This window comes from Phaseolus vulgaris, chromosome 8, assembly GCF_051622355.1.
Source record: "Phaseolus vulgaris cultivar YP4 chromosome 8, ASM5162235v1, whole genome shotgun sequence".
NCBI lineage: Eukaryota > Viridiplantae > Streptophyta > Magnoliopsida > Fabales > Fabaceae > Phaseolus > Phaseolus vulgaris.
The window spans coordinates 40,274,147-40,293,547 of record NC_143505.1 but is presented as its reverse complement, the minus strand read 5'-3'; positions in this window follow the sequence as shown (position 1 = coordinate 40,293,547).

Sequence of the window (19,401 nt, the reverse complement as noted above, 5' to 3'; positions counted from 1 at the left end):
AAATAGAGAAGATGAATGCATGATAACCAAAATGATAAATGCAATCGGTAAAGATGACCAAAAAGGGGCCAGGGAGGAGAAAAACCATACCTTTGGATGATCGCAAGAGTTTGGGAAGCAGAAAATTTGAAGAAAGATGGGTGCGCAGAGGAGAAGTTCGCAGAGAGTCTGGGAGTCGAATGAAGAAGATGGAGGAACAGTGAAAGGGCGCGCCAATTTGAATAAGAGAAGTGCTAGCGACACACAGCGCTGGCCGTTGATGGGGCCACGTGTCGCGAGATTAAGAGAAGAAGTCCAAACGTTAAAGACGCAGCACGTGAGGTGGCACGTGAGGCGGCCCCACTTGCCACGTGGACTAAGGGCACGACCACTTAGTCTCTTCGCTGAGAACGAGTTCTCGACTCGAGACTGGGGGGCTTGTGATCCGATCGGTCATCGGTAGTCGATGACGTCAGCAACAGAGAACCACGTGGACCACTCGCAGGGTGACACGTGGACCAGGTGGCAGAGAGGTCAGGGGGACGATCGCCAAGAGTGGCGATCGGTGGTCAGTAACCAAGTTACCACCGACAGATCAGGCGGCAGAGAGGTCGGGGGATAGATCACCCAGAATGGTGATCGGTGGTCAGTAGCCAAGTGGCCACCAGCAGACCAGTTCCCAGACTCGCGCCTGGAGGCAGAGCGCGAGAAGCGAATAAACACTGATCAGTCATCGGGTGTATTGTCATCGGGGTCTCGTGTTACACGCAGTTAAACTGGGACCGAGGTTCCCAGTGAGAGCGTTACGCATGGATCTCGCATGAGCACACCTCAGGGAATCATGCACGAGAGTGGCCTGAGGGGACTAGTAAGCCAGTCAGTGATTGGTGATTCCCTCAACCCATTACGTGCGTGGCATCGTGAAGGGTAAGTCGCCTACGCAGAGAGCAACGTTTGGTGAGTGTGCCTAGACCAGCCACACCCGACGTTCTCCTAAGAGTATGCGATTTACCCAGATAAGAGAAATATCCTAAGCTACTCCGCGAGGGCGTAACTTAGGCACACAAAGAGAAGCGCTAGAGCCCTTCAAGTAAATGACACGTGTGTGGTTAGATGTGAGTTGCAGGCCTCCACGTGTCACCATCTGAGAGGGGTGCGGTCCAGACAAAAGTGCACTCCGTACCATTAAGGGTACAGACAGGCGCAGCCCAGCGCAGAGACGCGCGGACACGCACAGACACCCACACTCTCTGATTCTGCAGGTACACTGTCTCTGAAAAGCGTAACAGGTTTCTGACACATGCCAGAAAAGCATAACAGAATTCTGTTATGCCCAGAAGCAGAGACAGAGAGATAAAAGGAGGAGGAATCAGGGAGAGAAGTGGGGGGACGAAAAACAGAGGGCCAGAGTTTTTCACACACATTACTAGTTTTCTAGTCTTTGGCGGTTCTGTGGACTAACTTGATCATCGGAGTGCAAACGGCCGCTAGAGGCGCCGTCTGTGTGTTTTGCAGGCCACGTTTGGAGAAGCAAGAGAAGGTTCTGAGGGTGATTCTGCAGAAGACGTAGTCGCGTAGACAGGGCAGAGAGTGCTACGGAGCGATTCCTCCACGTTCGAGTTGCCGGCAGGATCAGCTTTAGATTCAACAAATAGTGGATTATACAAATAAACTACCCAGATCCTACTCTAAACACAACAACAACTCCAACCTTCGATCAAACACTAGGATTTGGATTCTTCAAAGCTTTTGATCACACTTTGATGTGATTCCAATAGCCACATAGAACAAGATTCTTGACATTTTTAGGAATCACCTTGAGCTGGAAAATATAGAGGCACTTTTCTTAGAGTTGGATCATGGTTCTAAGACAAGAACTCACCAATAACTAGTACCAAATCCCAAACTCATTTGGATGAACCAAATATTGTCAAATTGAATCAACAAAGAGGAAGAATTAAGGAGTAGCGAACAGAATTGCATAAGAACACATTTCAACCGAACAAAATGAAATTAAAAGACAAAGAACAAAACATAGATGCTGGAAAATTAAGAACAGCCGAACCAAAAATGCTCAAGACAACAAGAGTAATTGAAAGAGAAGAAAGGAAGGAGAAGAGAGTGCTCATGAAGATGGAAGAATGTTGGATGATCTCGCCACTAGAAGTGTGGAATGCTCCTAGATGAGAGTGATGCCGCCACTTGAGGACTCCAATGATCCATCAAGATAAGACTAGAGAAGAAGGCTCCAAAAGCTCTCCAAAGGTCACTCAAAATTTGAGTAGAGTTTTCTTAGATTAATTCCAATCTGAATTTTACAAAGAGAGCACCTCTATTTATAGCCTAAGGTGCTGAAAATGCAAGCTAAAACAATTCAAATTTCCCTCCCAAAGCTAGCTAAAACCGGCGCCTATTTCAAGCCATGAGGAAGGTGTGACTCCTTCCTTCACTTTGGCACCTCCTATTCTACTTCTACACCTATCTACTAACACACCCCCCTAAAGCTCCTAACTAAAGCCTAAAAGATGCTATAACAAAAGAGGTTTCTAAAGTTTCCCTCTAAGCACCTTCAACTAAAGAAACTACAAAAAGAGAAAATAAATGTCCTCTAGCTCCCAAAGCTTTGAACATGCTTCTTGTAATCCTTTGAGGTGGACTTTGACCTCCATGGGCGTCCTCCATTTGTGCCTCCACCTCTTCTTGAGCTTGATGATTGGCCTCTATGTTCTCTTTAGCTTGATCTCCATCACACTTGATTCAACAATCTCCCCCTATTTGATGAAGACAAATCCCTGGTTGCTTGTGTTGGACTTTTTTGAATCTGAAGCAGTTCCTGCAAAACAAAGTTTAAGCAATATACAACATCTATGACAGCAGGTTAGAATAGCACATATAGCTTGTGTTATGCTTAACCAATATAGCAGAAAAAAAAACCAGCCAAAAAGGCAAACCAAAAAACATCAGCAGCAGCAGAAATAACAATCATTTAAACAGATAGAGTTTGCAGATTTTAAGACAACACAACATAAAATTCTCCCCCTATTTGTCTTCACAAATAGACTATAAGAAGAGTAAAACATAAATTGTTCCAGATAAAACAGAATTTAAAGGAAATAGCAATTAAACTGTTACAGAGTAAAAACAATTGGTTGTTTCGAGCATTCAACCGATTGTTTTTCTTCAGTCATCCTTGCCATATTGCAGCTCAAAGATCTAGTTCTGAACAACTTCAATTTGTTCATCCAGGGTCTGAAAGCGAGTGTCCATGCTCTGGAATCTGTTGTCAATGCTCGTGAAATTTGTCACACAAAGATCATGGAGATTTATTTGATTTTCAGCAAAGTCATCAAGTCTATCCACAATGTATCTTTTAAAAGAAGACATTGAGGGAATCTCATCCCTTTGATGTCCTGCACTTGTTCCAGCATCAAAGTTAGTTGCAGGTTGTTCTTCATTGTGGATATCCATATCAGCAGCTTGATCTCCTTCATCAAAATCAGCAGCTTGCAGCACTTGAGGAACCACTATGATCACCATCTTTGCTTACCCAACTTCCATTTATCTTGGTGAATCCCATTTTGCTTAGTGAACCATTGTTCACTTCTTGTGTTGATTTAACCAACTCAGAGGTTTCATCTTCAAGATTTACTTCAAAATAGAGCAAAAATTTAGAGATTAAAACAGCATAGGGATAATGGTAGTCACTTAACCTCATGGACTTTTGCATATGTTCTTTGATGATATGAATCCAGTTGATCTTGATCTTCTTCATGATGCATTAGATATAAACAAGATCTTCTTCTGTTAAAACAGAATGGTTGCTCCCCCTTGGAGTTAGAATCCAAGTGACAATGAGAGCCAACACCCTTTCATCTAACTTCAAGCCTCCAACAGAACAAGTTCTCACTAGAGCTTGTTGATTCTTCAAACAAATTTTGTAGTATTGAACCTTGTTGAAATCTTCCACAACACCAAGATTTCCTTTATTGATTCTAAGACCAGCATATTTCAACCCAGTTACAGTAGCCCATACACCATGGGTAATCTCCATGTCTACACCTTTAACATGTGAAACAAGATTGTTTCCTTCAAACTTTAAGTTTGTGTAGAATACCCTAATTAAATCTGGATAAATGTTTCCCTTCATCTCCAAGAATCTTTTCAGCAACTGATCCTTGAGAAGCCTTCTCACATTGTCCAAGTTTTGGCATTTCAACCAATCAAAGGAGACAACTTTTGGATTGTTGATCACTTTTGTACTTGTCTCAAAGCGATACCTCTCAATAAGTTCATTATCCCCTGAAAACCAGCCCTCAAGCCTTCCTCCTGACCTTACAACCCTTGTTTTGATCATCTTTGATGTAGGTGGAGTGGACTCCATGACAGCAGAAAAAAGAGACAAAGGCTCACACACAAAGAGAGAAAGAGATGTTGCAAGAGATGGCTCAATTGGTTGTTTTTGTGAAAGAAAACAGTTGCAACAGATTTTATAGTAAAGCATATACTTTCTTTGATCCTTTGGTGATTGTGGGTTTCAGTCTTCAAGATAAGAAACTGGTCCAAGCACTGCACATAAAATGTCAGAAAAGAGCAGAAAAACACATGGTCAGCACATGTGATCTTTTATTAGACATAAAGGCTCTTGCATTTCCAAGATATGGAATATATTCCTTTATGACATCTTGTAACTTCCTCCAGAACACAATCAGGCTTTCAAGACTGCTTTATTGACTCAAGATCCTTTCAATATTGAGATCTGCAACAGATAGAAAGTATAGAGGAATTAATTCAATTCTTTCACAGTGCTGTCAGAGAAGAAACAATCGGTTGTTTCGAGGAAACAATCAGTTATTTTTCTGCAACATGTTGACAGATTGTGATTTTCAAGCATAGACTGAGAAAGGTTCAAAACAGATCTAAATGCTCATTTGAAAAAGAAAATTAAACATGAATCAGTAATTAAAAACAAAGGCAAAGATAAGCAAGGTCTTATCCTTTTATGAAGTCCCTTCAATGAGTCATCGTTTTTGTGATCAAGAATGCTTCTTTTGACTTTTTGAAAAAGCTTGGACTAGTGCACACCCTTAATTTAGTTCCAGTCTCAATCCTTTTCTTCCAAGAACCTGATCAGATGACTCAGAGCTTCATGTTCTTCTAGTATCCCTGCATTAAAATGAATTCAGGCAACAAGATTTGGTCCCCTTACAAATGTGGGTCCATTTGATTTATTTTTATCATTTGAAACCTCACAACCTATGGGAATCCATTTCATAAAACCTCTGGGAACAGAATTGATCCTGCCTGTTGACCAAAACGTTGGAGCTTTGCCTCGTCAAACTTGGATCGACGTGTGCGCCGCGTCAACCTCCGTCCTTCACCGCGATCCACCTCAAGAACCTGCAAAAGAACAGAATGGCGCCGCTGCGGCCGATCGCACTCCAACGCCCAAGTCAGTGACTGAACCACCAAATACTAAGAGTAACACTCAAGAACTCTCTCAAGGAACCGTGAACCAGTTCTCTCTCAGTATACTCAAGAACTCGCAAGCGTAAAGAAGACAATCTGAACGTGCGTACCTCAGAAGTTCGTTGGGAAACCCTTATATACCTGGACACTTTCTCTCTCCTGGCAGTTACACATCTGGACACGTGGCTCGCATCCAGCTGTACACGTGCCATCATCTGGAGCCTCCTTGACTTGGGCGCTACTTCTGACTCTCTTTTTGGCTAAGTTACTTATGCATGATACTACTCAGTGCATAGTTGTCTTGGAGCGCGATCTCTACTGGGATTGGCGAGTTAGGGTGCCTTCGTATACACCTTCCCTGTGGTCTCGCCGACCGCCTTCATGATCTGCACCACCTGTTTCACCGTGTATGCTCAAGCAAGCTGTCCCCCGACTCTGGCCAGCTGGGAAATGTCTGTCTGCCTTCATCTCCGGCGATGTCCTTGTTTCGGCGATCTCTAATCACTTTGTCGCTTGGGTTTACATCTGGCGACTTCATCTTTAACCCGGTGACCGCCGGTTCTGGTGTGCTGGAGATCGGAGCACGCCAACTTAATAACTGGCGACTACACGAGCCCCCCGACTTCCTTCCCTTCTGCCAACCAGGCGTCCCATCAACACGCCTATGCAGTAGCTTGATGCTACGTCATCACTCCCGACTACCAGGGCGGTACACAAGCCCCCCAGTCTTAAGCGAAGACTTGTCCAGCGAAAAGACTAAAGGAGTCACGTCAATACCGATCTACGTGGCGCTGGCGCAGAATTCCAAGCGGTTGTACTTTCTGCTTTTCTGACGCTCCACCAACCACTCCTCCAATCGCTCGACACGTGGCTTCATCAACGGTTACCTTCAATTGTCGTTTGCGCTTCCCAAACCCATTCGAAAAACCCTTAAACCCATTTCACTCCACTGTTCCATCACTTTCTTCGTATTCTCAAACGCTTCAAGCTTCCTCTGCAAAAGCTCACGACTTTCTTTAACCCCCTGAATCATCAACGTCCTTCATCGTTCTTCCGATCATAAAAAGGTACTTCCTGTACTTCTTCTGCTGATTTTTCCTACATTTTAACCGATTCGCATCATCCATTAACTGTCTGGTGCATACGCTGTGGGCTGTTTTTTCTGTTTCTCCCTTCTCGTAACTTAGGGCTTCGTCTTCGTTACAACGAACCTTCGTTCGTTCGTTTTTCACCCCTCTTTCACGATCGAGTCAGCCTCTGCGAACCCTGATCACCTTTTCTTTTCTTCTTCCTTTGCAGCTTTTGCGATGGCTCGCTCAAAGATCACCCCAAATCCTCCTCCCTCGTCACGAAACCCTTCAACTCAAGCACACAACCCACCGCGAGCACCTGGTGCTTCTTCTTCTCAGGCTGAGAGACCTGCACCCTCCCGCTCCAACCTGGCTCAGGCTACTCCACCTGTCGCCGGAGGAGCCTCCGTTCCTTCCCCAGACTTCAAAAAATTATACCCATGGGCCACCCCGACCTTGTTGAAGGAAACCTCCTCTGTAAACTCTGCTGGGGCAGTTCTTCGATTGAAGAAAGGGGACGAGCCTCACCTGTCGTTCCACAAGGAGCATGACGACAAGATGGTGGTGCTACCTTGCTCCCCCGACATGCCAGTGTCCGTCGACGACAAAGGGAACACCGGCGGGTTGTTCTGCTTCATATACACCACCCTGTTCAAGAAGGTGAAACTTAGGTTTCCCTTCACTCGCTTTGAAAGAGAGCTACTCACCGAGCTCGACATCGCCGCCGCCCAGCTCCATCCCAACAGCTGGGCGTTCGTGCGGGCGTTCCAGATCATGTGCGACCACCTGGGGCTGCCAGCGTCACTGGACGTCTTTCTCTTCCTCTTCGAAGCCAAACACCCAGGAGATCGCCTGTGGGTGAGTCTTAACGGGATTGTTGGGAGGTCAATCCTTTCCATCTTCCGGCAATCTTACAAAGACTGGAAGGGCAAGTTTGTCCAGGTGCGCCCAAACGACAAGGACGCCTCACTGCTCGACGGCTTCCCCTTGTATTGGGTAAACAAGGGGACTAAAGAGTCCAAAGGCAGCTTCAGGAGGCCAAGGAGTCCGGACAGCATGGGTGCTTTGGACAAGGATCTGTGCTTCTTCTAGAAAAGCGTGGCAGACGCCAACATTACCTTCCTCACCACCACGCTCATCTCCTTCGAGTTCTTCGAAGATCAACTCGAAGTTCGCATAGGTTAGAACTCACCTCAACGTCTAAGTCATTACCTTGACATTACCTCTGCTAACCGTTTCTGGGCGTCTTGTGTGTTGTGCACAAGACTTTGGTTTTACTTTCTGCATCACTCATCTGCTTTTGCTGCATATTGTCTTATGTGTTTATCTTCCTCTCTGAACTAACCCATGTATCTTTGCATTATGCAGATCGTATGTTGGGCCAGGGAAAACTTGCTGAACTAAGGGCGCTCGCCCGAGCCCACGGGTTGGCATCGGGTTCCCAGACCGTGCCAAACTCAGTGGTGGAGATCGCCGCTGCACAGGGCAGATCGCCACCCAAAGGCCCAACTTCCTCCGAGGCCCAGCCCGCCAACCAGCGCAAGAAACTTATCCTCAGGAAACCAAAGAGGAAAACCCCTCAAGTGGTTCATGAGGAAGAAGAAGAAGACGACGAGGCGACTGAAGATGGCCTCGTCACCAAGAGGAAGAGGGTGGCGCCTTCTTCACCATCTGCTCCACCTCCTCCTCCAACATCAACACCACCATCCACACCCGCTCCGCCTCCAACATTGCTTCCTCCACCAGCTCCCACCTCGCCAGTCCAAGCGATTCCTCTGGCGTCTGCACCCCCTGTGGTTGAGGCCGCCCATCCTAACTTCATGGAGAACCCCCCGAGCGCCTCCATGCCTTATGTATCAGCTGGAGGGGGTCCTCCTTCAAATGTCTCAACCGCAAATGCTGCACCAGTCGGGGATGAAGGTGCTCACAACTCTCCAATCCTCATCACTGAATCCCCGACGTCGCCACCACACCAAGAAGCCCTCATTGATCAACCAACTCAAGAAGGTGGCGACGAGAACCAACAACAAGCCCCCCCGGTGCCTCCACAAGCAAACCTCTCTCTTGAGGTCAAAAGGGTGTGGGAGCCCTTCTCAGCAAAACTGAAGATGATGGCGGAGGATTTCCCCTCCATCATATCTAAAGCTATGGAGAGTTCCACCAGGAAGCTCCAGGATGACCTCTTCGCACTCCGAACTGAGAATAGCACCATAAGGATTGAGGCGGAGAGGTTATCCTGCAATCTAACACTCGCCGAGATCGAACACTCCCGAGTAGAAGATGCCATGAGCATCGAGCTCCGGGTGGCGCGCAAGGAGGCCACCGATCTACGCCATAAGGTGCAGCTCTTGGCTCAAGAGAAAATTGAGCTGGAGAGCAAGCTGGTACCTTATCGCGTCAAAGTGGCTGACCTGGAGGCGTTGATCAAAGCTGACGCCGCCAAGGTAAAGAACCTCGAGAAAAGGTCAGCCGATCGGGAGGTCTTTTTGGGGAAGGTGGAGAAAGAAAGAGACGACACCGTGGCCAAGCTCGCTGAAGCCAACGAAGAAAACGGGAAGATCGCCGCAGAACTGGCCCAGGTGCAGGCAGAATCCAAGAAGGTTGCTGAAGACCTTCTTCAAGCTCGGGAAACCATTGAAGAACTTAAGAAACAAGCTGAAGAGCTGAAGCAGCAGAACGAGAGGCTAAAGAAACAGATCGAAGAACTTGATCTGAGCTCTGCCCAGATTCTTGCTGTTGGATTCGAGGCCGCCCGAGAACAGTTCGCCTGCCTGTACCCCGACTTAGATCTTACCATGGTGTCTCTCAACAACGAGGTGGTGGACGGGAAGGTTGTTCCTGCTGAAGACTGATTGCTTCCCTCCATCCACGATTCCTATGCTTTCTCCCTTACCCAATCTGCTTGTAATAAACTTTCTATTTTTCTGTATATGTACCTTGAACTGATGTTTACTTTACGATTAAGTATTTTGTACTTCTTCTTATAACTTCTTTGTCTGCTTTACCTTTCCTTGCACGATTTACTTCAAAGAAATTAACATAGTAACTTCGTAAGCGCGATTATATACTTAACTGCTTTGAACCACTGACTTTCGAATAACAATCACTCTAACAACTTGTAATCTCAAGGCAATGAACCTTAGCGTGAAATCGCTCTTCAGATAACGAACTTCAGCTCAACTAATGGCTTAAGACACCGCTCATCTGATCTGCCTTATGAAAACGGGTCTTGACTTTCTCGTCATTGCTTGAACTTTCCCTGGTCGCCAAAGACTCTTGGCGATATCAGCTTCTTCCTGGCTTCACAACTTGGCCATTGTTCCTTCATCTGGGGGTAGAGGCGCCTTTCGGATCCTTCTCTACCTCCCTGAGCTTCAGAACAAGAGACCGGGTGGCTAGGCGTTCTCTTCGAACCTACCTTAGCCACCCTCCAAACTTCTTCCACCCTTTACACCATACCTGAACTCGTTCGAGACGAGAAGGATTTTATCTTGCCTAAATCGCTCATCGGCGATCAGGTCTTTAACTCGCCTGAACTCGCTCATCGGCGAGAAGGTCTTTTAACTCGCCTGAACTCGCTCATCGACGAGAAGGTCTTTATCTCGTGCCTATACATTGCCCCAGGGGTTACATCTCCTCTCCCCCAGAAACACTAAGGACTTTTTGCTGGTGCCTCTACATTGCCCTAGAGGTTACATCTCCTCCCCCCAGAAACACTGAGGACTTTTCGCTGGTGCCTCTACATTGCCCCAGGGGTTACATCTTCTCCCCCCAGAAACACTGAGGACTTTTCACTCTTCCTCGCCTGCACTCGCTCGACGGCGAGGAGGTCTTTATCTCGCCTCAGAACGCGCGAGCGCGTTGAGGTCTTTCAACTGGTGCCTCCGATCGCCGAAAGACGATGAGGATTTTACCTTTAACTGGTGCCTCCGATCGCCGAAAGACGATGAGGACTTTAACTTTAACTGGTGCCTCCAATCGCCGAAAGACGATGAGGACTTAGAAACTTTTTAGAAAGCATGCAATATATCTTTAACTTGCCTTAAATCACATATAAGTGACAAGGTCTTTCTTCAAAACTTTCGGAAAACATCAAGCATGCAATCTAAAACACTTTAAACTTCAAAAACTCTTCTTTATTGGGTGGCCTCATTAAAAACCCTCCTTAGGGAAAAAAGAGTGCCCCCTCCAAACTGTTTTAACAGAAACATTGTAATATAACTTCGTGTTTGTCTTTACTTACAAAGTTCTTAACTGTAATATAACTTGAGGTGCGTGGCGTTCCAAGTGCGAGGAATCGCCCCTCCTTCCAATGTTTCTAAGCGGTAGGCGTCGTTCCCGAGCGCCTCGGTTATTCTGAACGGTCCCGTCCACTTAGGCGACAGCTTATTCTCCATCTCGTACTGGTGGGCTTTCCTCATCACCAGGTCGCCTTCTCTGAACTGTCTCGGCATCACCTTCGAGTTATATCTTCGTTCAATCCTTCTCTTCACCGCCTCAGCTTTCAATCTCGCCTCTTCCCTGACCTCATCCAGTAAGTCCAGGTTCAGCCTTCTTTCCTCGTTCGAGTCTTCCGCTACAAAGTTCTGGAATCTCGGCGAGCTCTCTTGGATTTCTACTGGAATCATTGCGTCGCATCCATAGACCAAGCTGAACGGGGTCTCATGGGTTCCTGACTGCTCGGTGGTGTGGTACGCCCAGACTATACGGGGTACCTCCTCAGCCCAGCTTCCTTTGGCTTTCTCTAGCCTTCTCTTCAAACCTCTTAGCAACACCCGATTGGCTGACTCTACTTGGCCATTTGTCTGAGGGTGCTCGACGGATGCAAACACTTGTTGAATTCCCACCCCTTCGCACAGCTTCTTCAACAGGTGACTTGCAAACTGAGTCCCATTGTCCGACACCAGGCGCTTGGGCACACCAAATCGACACACAATGTTCTTCCACACGAAACCCTCGATCTTGTGTGCGGTGATCTGGGCCACTGGTTCTGCTTCGATCCACTTGGTGAAATACTCAATCGCCACCACCAAGTACTTCATCTGCCTGATCGCCAGCGGGAATGGTCCCAGGATGTCGATTCCCCATGTATGAAACGGCCAAGGGCTATAGATCGACTTCAACTCCTCGGGAGGCGCCATGTGCCAATCGGCGTGCTGCTGGCATTGCTTACAGCACTGCACATATTTCTTGCAGTCTTCTCTCATTGTTGGCCAGTAGTAACCTGCACGGAGAGTCCTTGCGGCCAGAGCTCGACCCCCGACGTGGCTTCCGCATATCCCTTCATGGAGCTCTGCCATAATTCTCGTACATTTCTCGCCATGCACACATTCCAGGAGTGGGTGAGTGAACCCAAACCTGTACAGATCGCCATCAATCATTGTGAACTTTCTAGAATTCTTCTTTATCTTCCTGGCCTCTGTCGGATCCAACGGGAGAAGGCCATCTGCCAGGCACCGCTTATACTGTGTCACCCAGGTGTCTGGCTCATGGGTCGTGCAGACCTACGTCATGTTCACCTTCTCTCCTCGACATGCTCTTATTCTTGGCGACCTCAAGGTCTCTTGAGTCAGGGATCTGTGACTCCTCGCCGCTTTTTTCGTCGACTTGCTTATCTGAAGAACCAGGTGATCTGCTACAAATGCTCTCGGCGTCTTAAGAGTTTCTTGAATCACCGTCCTCTGCCTACCCCCCTTGCTTGAACTGGCGAGCTTAGCTAGCAAGTCAGCTCGGGCATTCTGCTCTCTGGGCACATGCACCACTTCAAAGGACGCAAAGGAACTCTTCAATTCCTGTACATACTCCAGGTAAGCCGCCATTTGTGGATCTTTAGCCTGGAACTCGCCTGTTACTTGCCCCGTGACTAGCAGCGAGTCACTCTTTGCCATCAGGACCCTAGCTCCCATCTCTTTGGCCAGCAAGATTCCGGCGATCAGCGCCTCATACTCTGCTTGATTGTTGCTGGCCTTGAAGGCAAACCTCAAGGATTGTTCGATCAGCACGCCGTTGGGTCCTTCCAAGATGACACCAGCACCGCTACCCTGCTGGTTCGACGATCCGTCCACTGAGAGTACCCAACGAAAGTCGTCCCCTTCAACTCGTGTCGCCTCAGATGAGAGCTCGACTACGAAATCTGTGAAGATCTGTCCCTTAATCGGTCCTCGGGGCTCATACTTAATATCAAACTCCGGCAGCTCCACTGCCAACTTCACCATCCTCCCAGCAACGTCAGGCTTCTTCAAGACCTTCTGGATGGGCAAGTCGGTCATCACCAGTATCATGAAGCTATGGAAATAGTGGTGCAACCTCCTCGCCGAAAATACCACAGCCAGCGCAGCCTTCTCCAGGGCCTGATATCTCGTTTCGGGGCCCTGCAGCACCTTACTAACAAAATAAATAGGCTTCTGAGCCTGATCTTGGTCCTGGGCGAGCACCGCACTCACCGCCCTCTCAGTCACAGCAAAATACAACCTGAGAGGGGTTCCCACCAGCGGTTTGCACAAAACCGGTGGGCTCGCCAGATATTCCTTAAGCTTGACGAAGGCTTCCTCACACTCCTTCGTCCAGGCAAATTTGTTATTCCGCCTTAAGCACTGGAAATAGGGATGGCCCTTCTCTCCGCTAGCTGACACGAAGCGAGACAAGGCGGTCATCCGACCTGTAAGCTGTTGTACTTCCTTCACAGTGGCCGGGCTCCTCATCGCCAAGATGGCGGCGCACTTATCAGGGTTGGCTTCTATTCCTCTCTCAGTTAAGAGGAAACCCAAGAACTTCCCAGCCTCCACGCCAAAGATGCACTTCTCCGGATTCAGCTTCAACCTGAACTTGGCGATCGTAGTGAACAACTCTTCCAAGTCCGCAACGTGCTTGCTTTTCTCTGGCGAGGTCACGACCATGTCATCCACGTATGCTTGCACATTCCTTCCCAGCATGGGTGCAAGTACTCGATCCATCAACCTCTGGTACGTGGCCCCCGCGTTCTTCAGCCCAAACGGCATCACCTTGTAGCAGTAGCACGATCTCTCGGTCATGAAGGCAGTCTTCTCTTCATCCATGGGATGCATCTTGATCTGGTTATACCCCGAGAAGGCATCCAGGAAACTCAACAACTTACACCCTGCAGCACTATCCACCAGGGCATCTATGCTTGGTAAAGGGTATGAGTCCTTTGGACAAGCCTTATTCAGATCAGTGAAATCGACGCACATGCGCCATTTCCCATTACTCTTCTTCACCAATACGACGTTTGCCAGCCATTCAGGGTACTGGACTTCCCTGATGTGGCCTGCCGCGAGGAGTTTCTGTGTTTCGTCCCTGATCGCCTGCCTCCTCTCCTCATTGAACTTTCTTCTCCTCTGTCGTACTGGTCTCACCTGGTTGTCCATCGCCAAATGATGGCACAAGAAGTCGGGATCGATCCCGGGCATGTCCGAAGCGGACCATGGAAACGCATCCAGATGCCGCTCTATCACCTTGACAATCTGGTCCTGGAGCTCGACCTCCAGAGATCTTCCGAGCTTGAAGATCTTTCCTCCGATCTCTCTCTCGAGCCACTACTCGACGGGTTTTGGTCTGGTTTCTCTGGCGATCACCGCCCTGGCGATTCCCAGCTCCCTCGCTTCCTCAGGGCAATTCCTCGCCTCTTCTTCCTCCAGACCAGCGTTCCCCTCCCCCAGCTCAGCATCCACCATCACCACGTCTCTTCCGGCGGTCTCTTCTATTACCGTCGATCTGGGCTTTACCCCAGGAGGCGGGGTGGTTGTCACGTAACTCACCGACCTCTTATTCTTTAGGCTATTCTCATAGCACTTCTTCGCTTCTTTCTGGTCGGATTTGATGGTGATCACCACCCCCTCCATAGACGGCAACTTCACCTTCATGTGCCGGGTCGACGGTATAGCGCCTATTCTGTTGAGCGTGGGTCTTCCCAGCAGAATGTTGTATGCTGAAGGAGCGTTTACGACAAGGTATTTGATTTTCTCTGTTCTCGAACCCGCCTCATCTGTAAACGTAGTCCTCAACTCTATGTACCCCCTGACCTCTACCTGGTCGCTAGCGAAACCATACAAACACCCTCCATAAGGCCTCAGCTGGTCAAGGGGTAGCTCCAACTGCGTGAAAGTTGGCCAGAACATCACGTCTGCCGAGCTTCCTTGGTCCACCAACACCCTGTGGACCTTTCTTCCTGCTGTGATCAACGAGATGACTATGGGATCGTTGTCATGAGGCACAACATCCCGAAGGTCTTGCTTGGTGAACGTAATGTCCACATCTGGCGAGTGGTCTTCAAACATATCCACCGTCATCACAGACCTCGCGTACTTCTTCCTCTGTGATGCGGTGCATCCACCACCCGAGAAACCCCCTGCAATGGTGTGGATTTCCCCGTGTGTAGGCATCTCGTGCTGCTGAGCTTCTCCACCTGCTGGCGAGGAGCTCGACGCGCCCCCCGTCCTTTTATCCAGCAAATAGTCGTTTAGGAACCCGCTCTTGACCAGATCGTCGAGCTGGTATCCTAAAGCCAAGCACGAATCCACGGTGTGGCCAAAGCCCTGGTGAAACTCACACCAGGCGTCTGGCTTTGGTCCTAGCACCTTGTCGCCCACCTTCTCGGGCGCTTTCAACCTGGCTGATATATTGGGAATGGCGATCAGGTCCGCCAATCCCATGTCAAACTTGTGCTTAGGCGGGCGATTGTACTCCCGGCGTGCTGGTTGAGAGCGTCCTTGGCCCCTGCCCTTGTTCTTCCTTGGATCGTAAGGATGGCGAGTCCTCTGATCCCTCCTAGCCGCCGCTGTCTCCAGCACCCTCTGTGGCTGGATCTTGGTCTGGGCACGTGGCCTGGCGGGAGCCACGCTTCCCCTCTTCTCGGCGACTTCACTCTCATCGGCGATGTGGGCCACCGCAAGTCGCCTGACCTCAGCAAACGTGGCAGGGTGAGCCCTGATCAATGCCTCGCAGAATGGTCCTGGCAGCACGCCCTTCTTAAACGCGTAGACCAGCATTTCTTCATCTTTGGCCGGCGATCGGACCATCTGCGCCCCAAAACGATTCAGGTAGTCCCTGAGGGACTCTCCCTGGTACTGCCTTATGTCAAACAAATCATAAGACACCCTGGGCGGTGCCTTATTCACGATGTACTGCTCGACGAAAATCTTTGAAAACTGTTGGAAGTTGGTTATGTGACCGGTAGGCAGGCTCACAAACCATTCCAGCGCCGTTCCCTGGAGTGTGCTCACAAACATCTTGCAGTACACAGCGTCTGATCCTCCTGACAGCATCATCTGCGTTCCATGAGATGAGCCTCGGGATCCTCCACGCCGGTAAAAACAGCCTTAACAGGTACCACACTCGCGAGGATAGGCGTGTCAGTAATCGCCTGAGCGAAAGGCATAGGAAAAACACGAGGCGGCGTTGACGGCGCGACCTCTTCAGCAACTGAACGCCCTCGCTGCTCCTGAAGAGCTTGACGCAGTTCTTCAGTTACTTTGCTAAGCTCATCATTCCTGGCCCGAGAGGCGACCAGGTCCTCGTGCATTCTCGCCTGCTCTATACGCGAGGCTTCCACATTCGCCTGCAACGAACGCATGATTTCCACCATCTGCGCCATAGTCATGGCGCTGGCGCCTTCAGCAGCAACGAGCGCAACTGGACTTGAACGGTTGCTTCTCATTTTTCTCATGAAAACTTGGCAAATCACAGAGTGCAATGAACAACACCTCCTTCAGCGACGATCGATTCAGCGATCAATCGGTCAGAACTTCGCGAAACGTCGCAAGAAACCTCAAGAACACGGCGAACCTCCACAGAAACCTGCAACTCCACCAGAAACCACCGCTCCTCCCACGAAAAGCAAAACGAGCCAAAGAACTCAGATCTCACCGAACGAAACTCGCGCAATCAGCAAGAAACTTCACCTCACCGAACAAAACCCCAAACGAACGGTGGAAAACGCGAAATCACCGAACAAAACCTAGACGAACAGCGAACAATGGTTGCACCAGCACACAACCACACAGAAAACTGCGAAAACCTCCAAGAACTCACGCTGTGGATGGGAACAGGTTTTACACGGCCCCACGGTGGGCGCCTGATGATCCTGCCTGTTGACCAAAACGTTGGAGCTTTGCCTCGTCAAACTTGGATCGACGTGTGCGCCGCGTCAACCTCCGTCCTTCACCACGATCCACCTCAAGAACCTGCAAAAGAACATAACGGCGCCGCTACGGCCGATCGCACTCCAACGCCCAAGTCAGTGACTGAACCACCAAATACTAAGAGTAACACTCAAGAACTCTCTCAAGGAACCGTGAACCAGTTCTCTCTCAGTATACTCAAGAACTCGCAAGCGTAAAGAAGACAATCTGAACGGGCGTACCTCAGAAGTTCGTTGGGAAACCCTTATATACCTGGACACTTTCTCTCTCCTGGCAGTTACACATCTGGACACGTGGCTCGCATCCAGCTGTACACGTGCCATCATCTGGAGCCTCCTTGACTTGGGCGCTACTTCTGACTCTCTTTTTGGCTAAGTTACTTATGCATGATACTACTCAGTGCATAGTTGTCTTGGAGCGCGATCTCTACTGGGATTGGCGAGTTAGGGTGCCTTCGTATACACCTTCCATGTGGTCTCGCCGGCCGCCTTCATGATCTGCACCACCTGTTTCACCGTGTATGCTCAAGCAAGCTGTCCCCCGACCTCATCCTCTGGCCAGCTGGGAAATGTCTGTCTGCCTTCATCTCCGGCGATGTCCTTGTTTCGGCGATCTCTAATCACTTGGTCGCTTGGGTTTACATCTGGCGACTTCATCTTTAACCCGGTGACCGCCGGTTCTGGTGTGCTGGAGATCGGAGCACGCCAACTTAATAACTAGCGACTACACGAGCCCCCCGACTTCCTTCCCTTCTGCCAGCCAGGCGTCCCATCAACACGCCTATGCAGTAGCTTGATGCCACGTCATCACTCCCGACTACCAGGGCGGTACAAGAATATTTCCTTATTTTGCAGAATCTGACTGAATGGCCTATTTTCATGCAATAAAAGCATGTAACAACCAGTTGTTTTCACTTAACAATCGATTGTTTTGATAAATTCTTTGAAAACTTATCTTGCTTGTTCTGTGGATTAAAACCTAATCCAACTCTTCCAAAAACACAATTTTGAGATGCCAAGACATTCTCAAAGTTGGATTTTCCCTTTGAAAGCTTATCCACAGTTCTAACAAGATAATGAACTTTCTTTTCAAGATTTTCACAAACAAGAGAGACACACACATGAGAAGAGTTTTTGCAATGCTTTTCAAAATCAATTTTTGATTTTTTCAGCTCTTCTTCAAGTGTCTTAATCCTCTTTTCAAGCCAGTTGTTTAGCCCTTTAAATCGGTTGTTTGAGAGAACCAATCGGTTTGCTTCTTCATGATTTTCTTGAAAAGCTTGAAGCAGTTTACTATAATTTTCAGCACTTAGGGAAGCACATGAACTTACATTGCTTGAGCTACATGACTCATCATCTCCTTCTGCAATCAAGCATATGTTTGCTTTTTCATCTTCACTTGATAAGGAGCTTGATGAGGAAACTTCATTTTCATCCCAAGCAATATATGCTCTTCTTGATTTTCCCGTGTACCGCCCTGATGGTCGGATGCGATGACGTGGCATCCTGTTAAGGTGTAGGCGTGTTGACAAGGCGCCAGGTTGACAGTCGGGAAGGAAGTCGGGAGGCACGTGTAGTCGCCGATAGTTAAGTTGGCGTGTTCCGATCTCCAGCTTACCAGAATAGGCGATCGCCAGGTTGAGGACGAAGTCGCCAGATGCAGACTCAGACGACCAGGCAGTCGGAGATCGCCAGAGCAAGCACATCGCCGAAGTTAAAGGGAGAAGCAGATTATGAAGGCGGCCGGCGAGACCACAGGGAAGGTGTATGAAGGCCCTACCTCGCCAGTTTCAGTAGAGATCGCACTCCTGAGTTAGCTATGCACTGGGCAGCACCATGCATAGGTAACTTAGCCAAAATGAGAGTAGAAGTAGCGCCAAGTCAGGGAGCCTCCAGATGATGGCATGTACAGTTGGATACGAGCCACGTGTCCAAGTCTGTAACTGCCAGGAGAGAGAGAACCACCAGGTATATAAGAGTTCCTAACAGATTTTCTAAGGTACGCACGTTCAATTCATACACTTTACGTTTGCGAGTGACAGAGCTGTTTGTGAGAGAGATTTGCACGGTTCCAGTTCTTAGTATTTGGTGATACCGTCACTGACTTGAGCGTCGGAGTGCGATCGGCCGCAGCGGCGCCGTATCGTTTCTTTGCAGGTTCTTGAGATAGATCCAGAGGAGGAACGGAGGTGGGAAGCGGCACGCACGTCGATCCTTTGACGAGGCATTCTCCAGCGCTCCGGTCAACAGGCAGGATCATCAGGCGCCCACCGTGGGGCCGTGTAAAACGTGCTCCCATCCACAGCGTGAGTTCGTGGAGGTTTTCGAGGTTCTCTGCGCGGTTGTGTGCTGGTGCAACCGTCGTTCTTGGTTTCTTTGAGTTTCGTTCGGTGAAGTTTGTGTTTTAAACCGTTCGTTTGGCTTTTCGATCGGTGGATTCTAGTTCTTTCGAGTGGTTGTTTGGTTCGCGGGGAAACGGTGGTTTTTGGTGAAGCTGCGATTTTCTTCGAAGGTTTGCGGTGTTCTTGAAGTTCTTACGCAGTTTCTTGAATCTTCTCCGATCGGTCGCTGATTCGTTCGTGGTTGAAGTGTTATTTGCTGTACTTCTGTGGTTCGCTGAAGTTAATGAGAAAGATGAGAAGCAATCGTTCCAGTCCCGTGGCTCCCGTCGCAGCTGAAGGCGACGCCGCCATGACCATGGCGCAGATGGCAGAAATGATGCGCTCATTG